The 17,056-nt window shown below is 39.8% G+C and overlaps 1 protein-coding gene across 1 annotated transcript in view; it reads left to right on the top strand.

Annotated features, from left to right (window-relative positions):
- LOC106561808 (anoctamin-5) overlaps positions 1-17,056 on the top strand; it is a 68,984-nt gene that overhangs the window by 13,269 nt on the left and 38,659 nt on the right. The window lies entirely within an intron of this gene.

Below are 17,056 nucleotides of genomic sequence, written 5' to 3'. Positions count from 1 at the left end.
TGCTGTAATTGTTGTCAGTGTGTAATTGAGCATCCATTGGTTACTTTGTGCTAGTCATATAATGGAAGGTACAATAGTGTGTTCTTATATAATTTATCCCCTTTGTGGGACAGTAGGCCATAGATTAGATCTGGATGCTGCTTATCTTATCTATGTTTTAGATGCCAGACTTGGTGGGAGTACGGAGTTGTTGTGTGTGGAATGAGAGTGTCAGCGCCAGAGATTTCTCATCCTGCTACTGGTCCTGTGTGGCTGGCTATATCCTGATTCTCTATATTCCTCATCATGGATTTCAAAGGTTCAACCCAAACGACTTTCCACCAAACGCTAAGTTAATGTCAGTGTATGCTAGGAGTGGTGGTAGGAGTCAGGCGCAGAGAGCAGAGGTAAGGAGGTAATGTGTTTATTCCGTAACACAACAAAAACGGTCGACGCCAACACAACCGGCGTGAAAATGCGAGGTGCCCAAAACCAACAGGCGCACAGCACTCACATAAAACAACACTAGTCGATCGCCAGCACATCCAATAACAAAACACACTGACGCAAATAATCCCGCACAAACCTGGGCGGGCTAAACAGGCTTAAATAACCATAAATCAAGAGAACCAAATGGGGGACAGGTGCAAACAATAAGACCATACCAAACGAAAATGAAAAAGGCATCAGCGGCGGCTAGTAGGCCGGTGACGACGAGCAGGCAGGGGAGTCACCTTCGGTGGGATTCGTGACAGTTAAACTAATAACAAATGAATATATCTCAATCAGGTAAATATAAATCATAAAGGTACCTAATATTTCATCATATACATTCATATTTAATATATTTACACACACGTACATGGAGCTCTGGTTGTTCTGTCTTTTATACAAATATGTCCACATCGGCTCTAACAGTCCTTTAGTAGTGGTTTCTTTGCAGCAATTCGACCGCGAAGGCCTGATTCACACAGTCTCCTCTGAACAGTTGATGTTGAGATGTGTCTGTTACTTGAATTCTGTGAAGCATTTATTTGGGCTGCAATTTCTGAGGTGCTGTTATCTCTAATGAACTTATCCTCTGCAGCAGAGGTAACTCTGGGTCTTCCTTTCCTGTGGCGGTCCTCATGAGAGCCAGTTTCATCATAGTGCTTGATGGTTTTTGCAACCGCACTTGAAGACACTTTTAAAGTTCTTGAAATGTTCAGTATTGACTGACCTTCATGTCTTAAAGTAATGATGGACTGTCATTTCTCTTTGCTTATTTGAGCTGTTCTTGTCATAATATGGACTTGGTCTTTTACCAAATAGGGCTATCTTCTTATACCACCCCTACCTTGTCACAACACAACTGATTGGCTCAAACGCATTAAGAAGGAAATAAATTCCACAAATGAACTTTTAAGAAGGCACACCTGTTAATTGAAATGCATTCCAGGTGACTACCTCATGAAGCTGGTTGAGAGAATGCCAAGAGTGTGCAAAGCTGTCACTTTGAAGAATTTGTTTAACACTTTTTTTTGGGTTACGACGTGATTCCATATGTGTTATTTCATAGTTTTGATGTCTTCACTATTATTCTGCAATGTCGAAAATAATAGTGAAAAATTAAGAAAAACAGTTGAACGAGTAGGTAGTGTCCAAACTGTTGACTGGTACTGTATATGTGATGATATATGTGACGCCATTGTTTTACTCCATTGTCTTACGTCAGATAGTGCACCAACTGTTAGAATGACGTAGCTGTCGTAAAACACCCTGACTTCGTTCCTCCTCCATGATTTTTTAACTAGGACTTTTAGTGACAAGCATCACATGAAAAATTAGGACGTTTTGATTTTATTTTGCAACATACTGTTAAAATAGTACACTTGTGGAAGGTATTGCGTGCATGTAACAGTATAGCTTTCCGTCCCTCTCCTCGCCCCAACCTGGGCTCGAACCAGGGACCCTCTGCACACATCAACAACTGACACCCCCACGAAGCATCGTTACCCATCGCGCCACAAAAGCCGCGGCCCTTTGCGGAGCAAAGGGGAACAACTACTTCAGGTCTCAGAGCGAGTGACGTCACCTGATTGGAAACGCTATTAGCGCGCACCACCGCTAACTAGCTAGCTATTTCACATCGGTAACATGCACATTCTGCAAAGCATCTAAAACCCTTCTGCTGTGGACCTTGGGCATGGAAACAGAGATATGAACTCATGTGTTCCTCATTAAAAATGAAAAACAGTTGTTTTGTTCTCACCTGTGATTATACAGTCAGGGTTAGGTGCAATAACAGCTCTCTCTTTCTCTCTCACACACACACACACACACACACACACACACACACACACACACACACACACACACACACACACACACACACACACACACACACACACACACACACACACAATGGTAGCCATATCCTACCCTATGGTAGCAGTATAATACCCTATGGTAGCAGTATATTACCCTATGGTAGCAGTATAATACCCTATGGTAGCAGTATAATACCCTATGGTAGCAGTATATTACCCTATGGTAGCAGTATAATACCCTATGGTAGCAGTATAATACCCTATGGTAGCAGTATAATACCCTATGGTAGCAGTATATTACCCTATGGTAGCAGTATAATACCCTATGGTAGCAGTATAATACCCTATGGTAGCAGTATAATACCCTATGGTAGCAGTATAATACCCTATGGTAGCAGTATAATACCCTATGGTAGCAGTATAATACCCTATGGTAGCAGTATATTACCCTATGGTAGCAGTATAATACCCTATGGTAGCAGTATAATACCCTATGGTAGCAGTATAATACCCTATGTTAGCAGTATAATACCCTATGGTAGCAGTATAATACCCTATGGTAGCAGTATAATACCCTATGGTAGCAGTATAATACCCTATGGTAGCAGTATATTACCCTATGGTAGCAGTATATTACCCTATGGTAGCAGTATAATACCCTATGGTAGCAGTATAATACCCTATGGTAGCAGTATATTACCCTATGGTAGCAGTATAATACCCTATGGTAGCAGTATAATACCCTATGGTAGCAGTATAATACCCTATGTTAGCAGTATATTACCCTATGGTAGCAGTATAATACCCTATGGTAGGAGTATAATACCCTATGGTAGCAGTATAATACCCTATGGTAGCAGTATATTACCCTATGGTAGCAGTATAATACCCTATGGTAGCAGTATAATACCCTATGGTAGCAGTATATTACCCTATGGTAGCAGTATATTACCCTATGGTAGCAGTATATTACCCTATGGTAGCAGTATATTACCCTATGGTAGCAGTATAATACCCTATGGTAGCAGTATATTACCCTATGGTAGCAGTATAATACCCTATGGTAGCAGTATATTACCCTATGGTAGCAGTATAATACCCTATGGTAGCAGTATATTACCCTATGGTAGCAGTATATTACCCTATGGTAGCAGTATATTACCCTATGTTAGCAGTATAATACCCTATGGTAGCAGTGTAATACCCTATGGTAGCAGTGTATTACCCTATGGTAGCAGTATATTACCCTATGGTAGCAGTATAATACCCTATGGTAGCAGTATATTACCCTATGGTAGAAGTATAATACCCTATGGTAGCAGTATATTACCCAATGGTAGCAGTATAATACCCTATGGTAGCAGTATAATACCCTATGGTAGCAGTATATTACCCTATGGTAGCAGTATAATACCCTATGGTAGCAGTGTAATACCCTATGGTAGCAGTATAATACCCTATGGTAGCAGTATATTACCCTATGGTAGCAGTATATTGCCCTATGGTAGAAGTATAATACCCTATGGTAGCAGTATATTACCCAATGGTAGCAGTATAATACCCTATGGTAGCAGTATAATACCCTATGGTAGCAGTATATTACCCTATGGTAGCAGTATAATACCCTATGGTAGCAGTGTAATACCCTATGGTAGCAGTATATTACCCTATGGTAGCAGTATATTACCCTATGGTAGCAGTATAATACCCTATGGTAGCAGTATAATACCCTATGGTAGCAGTATAATACCCTATGGTAGCAGTATATTACCCTATGGTAGCAGTATAATACCCTATGCTAGCAGTATATTACCCTATGGTAGCAGTATAATACCCTATGGTAGCCATATCCTACCCTATGGTAGCAGTATATTACCCTATGGTAGCAGTATATTACCCTATGGTAGCAGTATATTACCCTATGGTAGCAGTATATTACCCTATGGTAGCAGTATATTACCCTATGGTAGAAGTATATTACCCTATGGTAGCAGTATAATACCCTATGGTAGCAGTATATTACCCTATGGTAGCAGTATAATACCCTATGGTAGCAGTATAATACCCTATGGTAGCAGTATATTACCCTATGGTAGCAGTATATTACCCTATGGTAGCAGTATAATACCCTATGGTAGCAGTATATTACCCTATGGTAGAAGTATATTACCCTATGGTAGCAGTATAATACCCTATGGTAGCAGTATATTACCCTATGGTAGCAGTATAATACCCTATGGTAGCAGTATAATACCCTATGGTAGCAGTATATTACCCTATGGTAGCAGTATAATACCCTATGGTAGCAGTATAATACCCTATGGTAGCAGTATATTACCCTATGGTAGCAGTATAATACCCTATGGTAGCAGAATATTACCCTATGGTAGCAGTATATTACCCTATGGTAGCAGTATATTACCCTATGGTAGCAGTATATTACCCTATGGTAGCAGTATAATACCCTATGGTAGCAGTATATTACCCTATGGTAGCAGTATATTACCCTATGGTAGCAGTATAATACCCTATGGTAGCAGTATAATACCCTATGGTAGCAGTATATTACCCTATGGTAGCAGTATGTGTATGGTGGGCCATGCAGCCCTGTGTATGTCTTATCCTCATGACCCTGCCCTATCCTCATGACCCTGCCCTATCCTCATGACCCTGTCCTATCCTCATGACCCTGTCTTATCCTCATGACTCTGCCCTATCCTCATGACCCTGCCCTATCCTCATGACCCTGCCCTATCCTCATGACCCTGCCCTATCCTCATGACCCTGTCCTATCCTCATGACCCTGTCCTATCCTCATGACCCTGTCCTATCCTCATGACCCTGCCCTATCCTCATGACCCTGTCTTATCCTCATGACCCTGCCCTATCCTCATGACCCTGCCCTATCCTCATGACCCTGTCCTATCCTCATGACCCTGTCTTATCCTCATGACCCTGCCCTATCCTCATGACCCTGCCCTATCCTCATGACCCTGTCCTATCCTCATGACCCTGCCCTATCCTCATGACCCTGCCCTATCCTCATGACCCTGCCCTTTCCTCATGACCCTGCCCTATCCTCATGACCCTGCCCTATCCTCATGACCCTGCCCTATCCTCATGACCCTGCCCTTTCCTCATGACCCTGCCCTATCCTCATGACCCTCTTATCCTCATGACCCTGTCCTATCCTCATGACCCTGTCACATCCTCATGACCCTGCCCTATCCTCATGACCCTCTTATCCTCATGACCCTGTCCTATCCTCATGACCCTGTCACATCCTCATGACCCTGCCCTTTCCTCATGACCCTGCCCTATCCTCATGACCCTGTCCTATCCTCATGACCCTGCCCTATCCTCATGACACTGTCCTATCCTCATGACCCTGCCTTATCCTCATGACCCTGTCCTATCCTCATGACCCTGCCCTGTCCTCATGACCCTGTCCTATCCTCATGAACCTGCCCTATCCTCATGACCCTGCCCTATCCTCATGACAGTGCTGCAGTGAAGTGTGTTGTTTCTTGTGTAATGTGGGTCGCCCATCCCCCCTCACTGCCTGCCTCTCTAAGTAGTGGTCAGGTTTCTGCATCATGTGACCAGTTTTTATGAGGATGTCTAATCAGTCTCCTCTTCAACGGCATCTAATCGGAAATCTAAAACCCTTCCTGTTAGACCACTGTACTGCATTCTAAACCCTTCCTGTTAGACCACTGTACTGCATTCTAAACCCTTCCTATTAGACCACTGTACTGCATTCTAAACCCTTCCTATTAGACCACTGTACTGCATTCTAAACCCCTTCCTGTTAGACCACTGTACTGCATTCTAAACCCCTTCCTATTAGACCACTGTACTGCATTCTAAACCCTTCCTATTAGACCACTGTACTGCATTCTAAACCCTTCCTATTAGACCACTGTACTGCATTCTAAACCCTTCCTATTAGACCACTGTACTGCATTCTAAACCCCTTCCTGTTAGACCACTGTACTGCATTCTAAACCCCTTCCTATTAGACCACTGTACTGCATTCTAAACCCTTCCTATTAGACCACTGTACTGCATTCTAAACCCTTCCTGTTAGACCACTGTACTGCATTCTAAACCCTTCCTATTAGACCACTGTACTGCATTCTAAACCCTTCCTGTTAGACCACTGTACTGCATTCTAAACCCTTCCTATTAGACCACTGTACTGCATTCTAACCCCTTCCTATTAGACCACTGTACTGCATTCTAAACCCTTCCTGTTAGACCACTGTACTGCATTCTAAACCCTTCCTGTTAGACCACTGTACTGCATTCTAAACCCCTTCCTGTTAGACCACTGTACTGCATTCTAAACCCTTCCTATTAGACCACTGTACTGCATTCTAAACCCCTTCCTATTAGACCACTGTACTGCATTCTAAACCCCTTCCTGTTAGACCACTGTACTGCATTCTAAACCCTTCCTATTAGACCACTGTACTGCATTCTAAACCCTTCCTATTAGACCACTGTACTGCATTCTAAACCCTTCCTGTTAGACCACTGTACTGGATTCTAAACCCTTGCTGTTAGACCACTGTACTGCATTCTAAACCCTTCCTATTAGACCACTGTACTGCATTCTAAACCCTTCCTATTAGACCACTGTACTGCATTCTAAACCCCTTCCTATTAGACCACTGTACTGCATTCTAAACCCTTCCTATTAGACCACTGTACTGCATTCTAAACCCTTCCTGTTAGACCACTGTACTGCATTCTAAACCCTTCCTGTTAGACCACTGTACTGCATTCTAAACCCTTTCCTATTAGACCACTGTACTGCATTCTAAACCCTTCCTGTTAGACCACTGTACTGCATTCTAAACCCTTCCTGTTAGACCACTGTACTGCATTCTAAACCCCTTCCTGTTAGACCACTGTACTGCATTCTAAACCCTTCCTATTAGACCACTGTACTGCATTCTAAACCCTTCCTGTTAGACCACTGTACTGCATTCTAAACCCTTCCTATTAGACCACTGTACTGCATTCTAAACCCTTCCTGTTAGACCACTGTACTGCATTCTAAACCCCTTCCTGTTAGACCACTGTACTGCATTCTAAACCCTTCCTGTTAGACCACTGTACTGCATTCTAAACCCTTCCTATTAGACCACTGTACTGCATTCTAAACCCTTCCTGTTAGACCACTGTACTGCATTCTAAACCCTTCCTATTAGACCACTGTACTGCATTCTAAACCCTTCCTGTTAGACCACTGTACTGCATTCTAAACCCTTCCTATTAGACCACTGTACTGTGAACTAAACCCTTCCTGTTAGACCACTGTACTGCATTCTAAACCCCTTCCTATTAGACCACTGTACTGCATTCTAAACCCTTCTTATTAGACCACTGTACTGCATTCTAAACCCCTTCCTGTTAGACCACTGTACTGCATTCTAAACCCTTCCTATTAGACCACTGTACTGCATTCTAAACCCTTCCTGTTAGACCACTGTACTGCATTCTAAACCCTTCCTGTTAGACCTCTGTACTGCATTCTAAACCCTTCCTATTAGACCACTGTACTGCATTCTAAACCCTTCCTATTAGACCACTGTACTGCATTCTAAACCCTTCCTATTAAACCACTGTACTGCATTCTAAACCCCTTCCTATTAGACCACTGTACTGCATTCTAAACCCTTCCTATTAGACCACTGTACTGCTTTCTAAACCCCTTCCTATTAGACCACTGTACTGCATTCTAAACCCTTCCTGTTAGACCACTGTACTGCATTCTAAACCCTTCCTATTAGACCACTGTACTGCATTCTAAACCCTTCCTGTTAGACCACTGTACTGCATTCTAAACCCTTCCTGTTAGACCACTGTACTGCATTCTAAACCCTTCCTATTAGACCACTGTACTGCATTCTAAACCCTTCCTGTTAGACCACTGTACTGCATTCTAAACCCTTCCTGTTAGACCACTGTACTGCATTCTAAACCCTTCCTATTAGACCACTGTACTGCATTCTAAACCCCTTCCTATTAGACCACTGTACTGCATTCTAAACCCTTCCTATTAGACCACTGTACTGCATTCTAAACCCTTCCTATTAAACCACTGTACTGCATTCTAAACCCCTTCCTATTAGACCACTGTACTGCATTCTAAACCCTTCCTATTAGACCACTGTACTGCTTTCTAAACCCCTTCCTATTAGACCACTGTACTGCATTCTAAACCCCTTCCTATTAGACCACTGTACTGCATTCTAAACCCTTCCTGTTAGACCACTGTACTGCATTCTAAACCCTTCCTGTTAGACCACTGTACTGCATTCTAAACCCTTCCTATTAGACCACTGTACTGCATTCTAAACCCCTTCCTATTAGACCACTGTACTGCATTCTAAACCCCTTCCTGTTAGACCACTGTACTGCATTCTAAACCCCTTCCTGTTAGACCACTGTACTGCATTCTAAACCCTTCCTATTAGACCACTGTACTGCATTCTAAACCCTTCCTGTTAGACCACTGTACTGCATTCTAAACCCTTCCTATTAGACCACTGTACTGCATTCTAAACCCTTCCTATTAGACCACTGTACTGCATTCTAAACCCTTCCTGTTAGACCACTGTACTGCATTCTAAACCCTTCCTGTTAGACCACTGTACTGCATTCTAAACCCCTTCCTATTAGACCACTGTACTGCATTCTAAACCCCTTCCTATTAGACCACTGTACTGCATTCTAAACCCTTCCTATTAGACCACTGTACTGCATTCTAAACCCTTCCTATTAGACCACTGTACTGCTTTCTAAACCCCTTCCTATTAGACCACTGTACTGCATTCTAAACCCTTCCTGTTAGACCACTGTACTGCATTCTAAACCCTTCCTGTTAGACCACTGTACTGCTTTCTAAACCCCTTCCTATTAGACCACTGTACTGCATTCTAAACCCTTCCTGTTAGACCACTGTACTGCATTCTAAACCCTTCCTGTTAGACCACTGTACTGCATTCTAAACCCTTCCTATTAGACCACTGTACTGCATTCTAAACCCTTCCTGTTAGACCACTGTACTGCATTCTAAACCCTTCCTATTAGACCACTGTACTGCATTCTAAACCCTTCCTGTTAGACCACTGTACTGCATTCTAAACCCTTCCTATTAGACCACTGTACTGCATTCTAAACCCTTCCTATTAGACCACTGTACTGCTTTCTAAACCCCTTCCTATTAGACCACTGTACTGCATTCTAAACCCTTCCTATTAGACCACTGTACTGCATTCTAAACCCCTTCCTATTAGACCACTGTACTGCATTCTAAACCCTTCCTATTAGACCACTGTACTGCATTCTAAACCCTTCCTATTAGACCACTGTACTGCATTCTAAACCCTTCCTGTTAGACCACTGTACTGCATTCTAAACCCTTCCTATTAGACCACTGTACTGCATTCTAAACCCTTCCTATTAGACCACTGTACTGCATTCTAAACCCTTCCTATTAGACCACTGTACTGCATTCTAAACCCTTCCTATTAGACCACTGTACTGCATTCTAAACCCCTTCCTATTAGACCACTGTACTGCATTCTAAACCCCTTCCTGTTAGACCACTGTACTGCATTCTAAACCCCTTCCTGTTAGACCACTGTACTGCATTCTAAACCCCTTCCTATTAGACCACTGTACTGCATTCTAAACCCTTCCTATTAGACCACTGTACTGCATTCTAAACCCCTTCCTATTAGACCACTGTACTGCATTCTAAACCCCTTCCTGTTAGACCACTGTACTGCATTCTAAACCCTTCCTGTTAGACCACTGTACTGCATTCTAAACCCTTCCTATTAGACCACTGTACTGCATTCTAAACCCTTCCTATTAGACCACTGTACTGCATTCTAAACCCTTCCTATTAGACCACTGTACTGCTTTCTAAACCCTTCCTGTTAGACCACTGTACTGCATTCTAAACCCTTCCTATTAGACCACTGTACTGCTTTCTAAACCCCTTCCTATTAGACCACTGTACTGCATTCTAAACCCCTTCCTATTAGACCACTGTACTGCATTCTAAACCCCTTCCTGTTAGACCACTGTACTGCATTCTAAACCCCTTCCTATTAGACCACTGTACTGCATTCTAAACCCCTTCCTGTTAGACCACTGTACTGCATTCTAAACCCCTTCCTATTAGACCACTGTACTGCATTCTAAACCCTTCCTATTAGACCACTGTACTGCATTCTAAACCCCTTCCTATTAGACCACTGTACTGCATTCTAAACCCCTTCCTATTAGACCACTGTACTGCATTCTAAACCCTTCCTATTAGACCACTGTACTGCTTTCTAAACCCCTTCCGTGTTTGACTCATACTTTACTTAAAGCTCCAATGCAGACATTTTTCATCATGTCTGGGTAACAATTAAGTACCTTACTGTGATTGTTTGCAATGATCAAAAATAGCTTCTTTGCATAGAGCAATTTCTCAAGCAAGAATTTTGCTGGGACTGTCTGGGAAGGATTTGAGTGGGGAGGGAAAAACTGAAAACTAGCTGTTATTGGCAGAGAGGTTTGGAACGCTCTTTCTTATTGGTCTATTAACTAATTTACCGCCTGGTGATGTCACAAGGCGGCCCAAAGCTCCGTCCCACCAAAACAGGCTGACATTTCAGGGGGTCTTTTCAAACAGCTCATACACTAAAAGGGCATTATCATCAGTTACACAATTTCACAGTATTATTCCAACCTCATAGTGTGGACATATATATATACACAAAACAGGCAAATCACGTTTCTGACTGCACTTCTGGCTTCTAATGTTATCTGCTATAATGGCACAGGGCGAGACCCAGATTCAGGCACGAGAGGCAGATGGTTCGAGTCTCTGATATTTATTTTAATCCAAGGGGCAGACAAGAGAACGTTCGTGGACAGGCAAAAGATCATAACAAGGTCAGAGTCCAGGAGATACAGAGTGGCAGGCAGGCAGTATGGTCAGACAGGCGGGTTCAGAGTCAAGGCAGGCAAGGGTCAAAACCCGGGAGGACAAGCAAACAGAGATAAGGGGGGGGGACTTGACAAGACGAACAGGGAACACAGGAATAAATACCCAGGGACTAATGGGGAAAACGAGTGACAATCACAAAGACAGGGAAACAGATCAGGGCGTGACAATCTGCCTTTAAGTGATAAAGTCTTAAAATACCGTAGGAAGGCTTGTATAAAGTTGTAAATACATTTAGATTTGATATTTCAGAGTGAGATTTTTTTTTCTAGTTAAGAAACCTATCACTTCAGAATAGGTTTTGTTCAGTCTTCCAATGAGCACTATGGTTATCTAATAGCTTCTACACTTTGAGACAAAAGGAGCTATCTAGAACCTAAAAGGGTTCTTTGGCTGTCCCCATTGGAGATGCATTTGAAGAACCCTTTTCAGTTCCAGGTAGAACCCTCTGGGTTCTAGGTAGAATCATTTTGGGTTCCATGTAGAACCCTTTTCACAGAGGGTTCTACATGGAACACAAAATTGTTCAGTTCTACCTAGAACCAAAAAGGGTTCTACTTGGAACCAAAAAAAATGGTTACCCTATTGGGGACAACCCTTTATATAGTATAACCCTTTTGGAACCCTTTTTTCTAAGAGTGTGTGCGATCCAGTGGTTTCACTCATCTTTACAGGGAGTTAACATTAAGCTCACCGCTCATCATCTCATCAGAGGGAAAATTACATATCCTTACTACTTTAGTAGAAGAAAAGGAACTGCCCTTTTACCGTAATTCCTCGCTAACCCTGTTTAACCTTCCCTGGTGCCCGAATTAGTTCCTCTAAGCATTTATCTGAGCTAGACCACTAGAACAGCCCAGAGATCCATGACAGGGAGGCCTAGCCTATGTTATCCATGGCACCATGTTATCCACGGCAGGGAGGAAGCTGGGAGGCTGCTGTCTTTGAGACCGAGACGTCGTTAGTACACAACAGCTCTCTCTCTCTCTCTCTCTCTCTTATTTCCTGTAATTATAGATTACACATATGGAATCCCTATGTATGTTCTGTACACTGTGACCATCCCCTCCACAGTCAGGGCGTGTTGGCATAGACCCATGGTCTACATCTGAATTAAATGGGATATATGTACAACATGGTGAAGCCTATATACAGTATAATATATGTACAACATGGTAAAGCCTATATACAGTATAATATATTTACAACATGGTGAAGCCTATATACAGTACAGTATAATATATTTACAACATGGTGAAGCCTATATACAGTACAGTATAATATATTTACAACATGGTGAAGCCTATATACAGTATAATATATTTACAACATGGTGAAGCCTATATACAGTATAATGTATTTACAACATGGTAAAGCCTATATACAGTATAATATATTTACAACATGGTGAAGCCTATATACAGTATAATATATTTACAACATGGTGAAGCCTACATACAGTACAGTATAATATATTTACAACATGGTAAAGCCTATATACAGTACAGTATAATATATTTACAACATGGTGAAGCCTATATACAGTATAATATATTTACAACATGGTGAAGCCTATATACAGTACAGTATAATATATTTACAACATGGTGAAGCCTATATACAGTATAATATATTTACAACATGGTGAAGCCTACATACAGTACAGTATAATATATTTACAACATGGTGAAGCCTATATACAGTACAGTATAATATATTTACAACATGGTGAAGCCTATATACAGTACAGTATAATATATTTACAACATGGTGAAGCCTATATACAGTATAATATATTTACAACATGGTGAAGCCTATATACAGTACAGTATAATATATTTACAACATGGTAAAGCCTATATACAGTATAATATATTTACAACATGGTGAAGCCTATATACAGTACAGTATAATATATTTACAACATGGTAAAGCCTATATACAGTATAATATATTTACAACATGGTGAAGCCTATATACAGTATAATATATTTACAACATGGTGAAGCCTATATACAGTATAATATATTTACAACATGGTGAAGCCTATATACAGTATAATATATGTACAACATGGTGAAGCCTATATACAGTACAGTATAATATATTTACAACATGGTGAAGCCTATATACAGTATAATATATTTACAACATGGTGAAGCCTATATACAGTACAGTATAATATATTTACAACATGGTGAAGCCTATATACAGTATAATATATTTACAACATGGTGAAGCCTATATACAGTACAGTATAATATATGTACAACATGGTGAAGCCTATATACAGTATAATATATTTACAACATGGTGAAGCCTATATACAGTATAATATATTTACAACATGGTGAAGCCTATATACAGTATAATGTATTTACAGCATGGTGAAGCCTATATACAGTATAATATATTTACAACATGGTGAAGCCTATATACAGTACAGTATAATATATTTACAACATGGTGAAGCCTATATACAGTATAATATATTTACAACATGGTGAAGCCTATATACAGTACAGTATAATATATTTACAACATGGTGAAGTCTACAGAACAGTATAATATATTTACAACATGGTGAAGCCTATATACAGTATAATATATGTACAACATGGTGAAGCCTATATACAGTATAATATATTTACAGCATGGTGAAGCCTATATACAGTACAGTATAATATATTTACAACATGGTGAAGCCTATATACAGTATAATATATTTACAGCATGGTGAAGCCTATATACAGTACAGTATAATATATTTACAACATGGTGAAGCCTATATACAGTATAATATATTTACAACATGGTGAAGCCTATATACAGTATAATATATTTACAGCATGGTGAAGCCTATATACAGTATAATATATTTACAGCATGGTGAAGCCTATATACAGTATAATATATTTACAACATGGTGAAGCCTATATACAGTACAGTATAATATATTTACAACATGGTGAAGCCTATATACAGTATAATATATTTACAACATGGTGAAGCCTATATACAGTATAATATATTTACAACATAGTGAAGCCTATATACAGTACAATATATTTACAACATGGTGAAGCCTATATACAGTACAGTATAATATATTTACAACATAGTGAAGTCTACAGAACAGTATAATATATGTACAACATGGTGAAGCCTATATACAGTACAATATATTTACAACATGGTGAAGTCTATATACAGTACAGTATAATATATTTACAACATGGTGAAGCCTATATACAGTACAGTATAATATATTTACAACATGGTGAAGCCTATATACAGTATAATATATTTACAACATGGTGAAGCCTATATACAGTACAGTATAATATATTTACAACATGGTGAAGCCTATATACAGTATAATATATTTACAACATGGTGAAGCCTATATACAGTACAGTATAATATATTTACAACATGGTGAAGCCTATATACAGTATAATATATTTACAACATGGTGAAGCCTATATACAGTATAATATATTTACAACATGGTGAAGCCTATATACAGTATAATATATTTACAACATGGTGAAGCCTATATACAGTACAGTATAATATATTTACAACATGGTGAAGCCTATATACAGTACAGTATAATATATTTACAACATGGTGAAGCCTATATACAGTACAGTATAATATATTTACAACATGGTGAAGCCTATATACAGTATAATATATTTACAACATGGTGAAGCCTATATACAGTATAATATATTTACAACATGGTGAAGCCTATATACAGTATAATATATTTACAACATGGTGAAGCCTATATACAGTATAATATATTTACAACATGGTGAAGCCTATATACAGTACAGTATAATATATTTACAACATGGTGAAGCCTATATACAGTATAATATATTTACAACATGGTGAAGCCTATATACAGTATAATATATTTACAACATGGTGAAGCCTATATACAGTATAATATATTTACAACATGGTGAAGCCTATATACAGTACAATATATTTACAACATGGTGAAGCCTATATACAGTATAATATATTTACAACATGGTGAAGTCTACAGAACAGTATAATATATTTACAACATGGTGAAGCCTATATACAGTATAATATATTTACAACATGGTGAAGCCTATATACAGTATAATATATTTACAACATGGTGAAGTCTACAGAACAGTATAATATATTTACAACATGGTGAAGCCTATATACAGTATAATATATTTACAACATGGTGAAGCCTATATACAGTATAATATATTTACAACATAGTGAAGTCTACAGTACAGTATAATATATTTACAGCATGGTGAAGTCTACAGAACAGTATAATATATTTTTGGTTCCAGGTAGAACTCTTTTAGGTACCATGTAGAGCCGTCTGTGAAAACTCTGGAACGGATTCTACCTGTAACCGAAAGGGGTTCTTCAAAAGGTTCTCCTTATGTGGACAGCCGAAGACCCCTTTTTCGGTTCTGGATAGCACCTTTTTGTCTGTACCATTATTGATTTCCACCTTACAGATCTGCAAACGTTGAAGGGTTAGGGCCAAGGGAAAAAGTGAATATAGGGATCGAATTGGTTTCTTCACGAGTTTATGGTTTGTTGACGTTCCTCAGGGTTCATCTGTAGATTACATGACACATGGCCCAGTCAATTACAGAAACATGTATCTGATGTTATCATGCTATGGCTTGTCTCTGTACTTTGTTCTCTGGTGTTGTTTTCAGGTCTTAAGGTTGTTTGTATTGATTTGGTTGAACGACGAATAGCCATAGTGTATGTGTTCATTGTGTACTATAGTGTCGGATATAGGCTCCTTGAATTGCTTTGTCAGCAACATGTATCTCTGAATGTTGTCAGGCAGAGATGTCAGCGAGTCATGGTTCTAGCATCTCTGGGTTATTTTTGCAGTGCTCAACCTGATTCAAGTTTTCTTCTCCAAGAAAACAAAATGGCTTTCTGTTTTGATGCTCTGCGTTCTATCATCAGGGGAATGTAGTGAATGGATGTTTCATGTATAGATTAAAAAACAAAATGCATTGAGGAAATCAGAGAAGTCACAATGCATTTGTCATACCTCTATAGTCTCACAGTTTTGGATTCTCTTCATTCTGTACATTAAGATGCTCCCTGGCGTCTTAGCTACGTTCTGCCCCTGTTATGACATCACTTCCTAGTGTTATGAGGTCACTTCCTCCCCTGGTGTTGAAACAAAGAGCTGTTATTGGTCGACTTGTGTTGCACTGCATCGGACAGTGATTGCATGCCACGTCATCGACTGTGCAGTCTGGCATCAGTGCATTCGGAAAATAGGACCCCTTCATCTATTTCCACATTTCGTTACGTTACAGCTTTATTCTAAAATTGATTAAATAGTTTTTTTCCTCATCAATCTACACACAATACCCCATAATGACATCACAATACCCCATAATGACATCACAATACCCCATAATGACATCACAATACCACATAATGACAAAGCAAATTTAAGAATGATGGAGACCACTATGTTCTTGGGGACCTAAAATGCTTCAGAAATGTTTTGGTACCCTTCCCCAGATCTGTGCCTCGACACAATCCTGTCTTGGAGCTCTACGGACAATTCCTTCAACCTCATGACTTTGGTTTTTGCTCTGACATGCACTGTCAACTGTGTGACCTTTATACAGACAGGTGTGTGCCTTTCCAAATCATGTCCAATCAATTGAATTTACCACAGGTGGACTCCAATCAAGTTGTA

The sequence above is a fragment of the Salmo salar genome, chromosome ssa10 (assembly GCF_905237065.1).
Source record: "Salmo salar chromosome ssa10, Ssal_v3.1, whole genome shotgun sequence".
Classification (NCBI taxonomy): Eukaryota; Metazoa; Chordata; class Actinopteri; order Salmoniformes; family Salmonidae; genus Salmo; species Salmo salar.
Note: the sequence above shows the minus strand (reverse complement) of the source record. Positions and strands in the feature narration are given on the sequence as shown.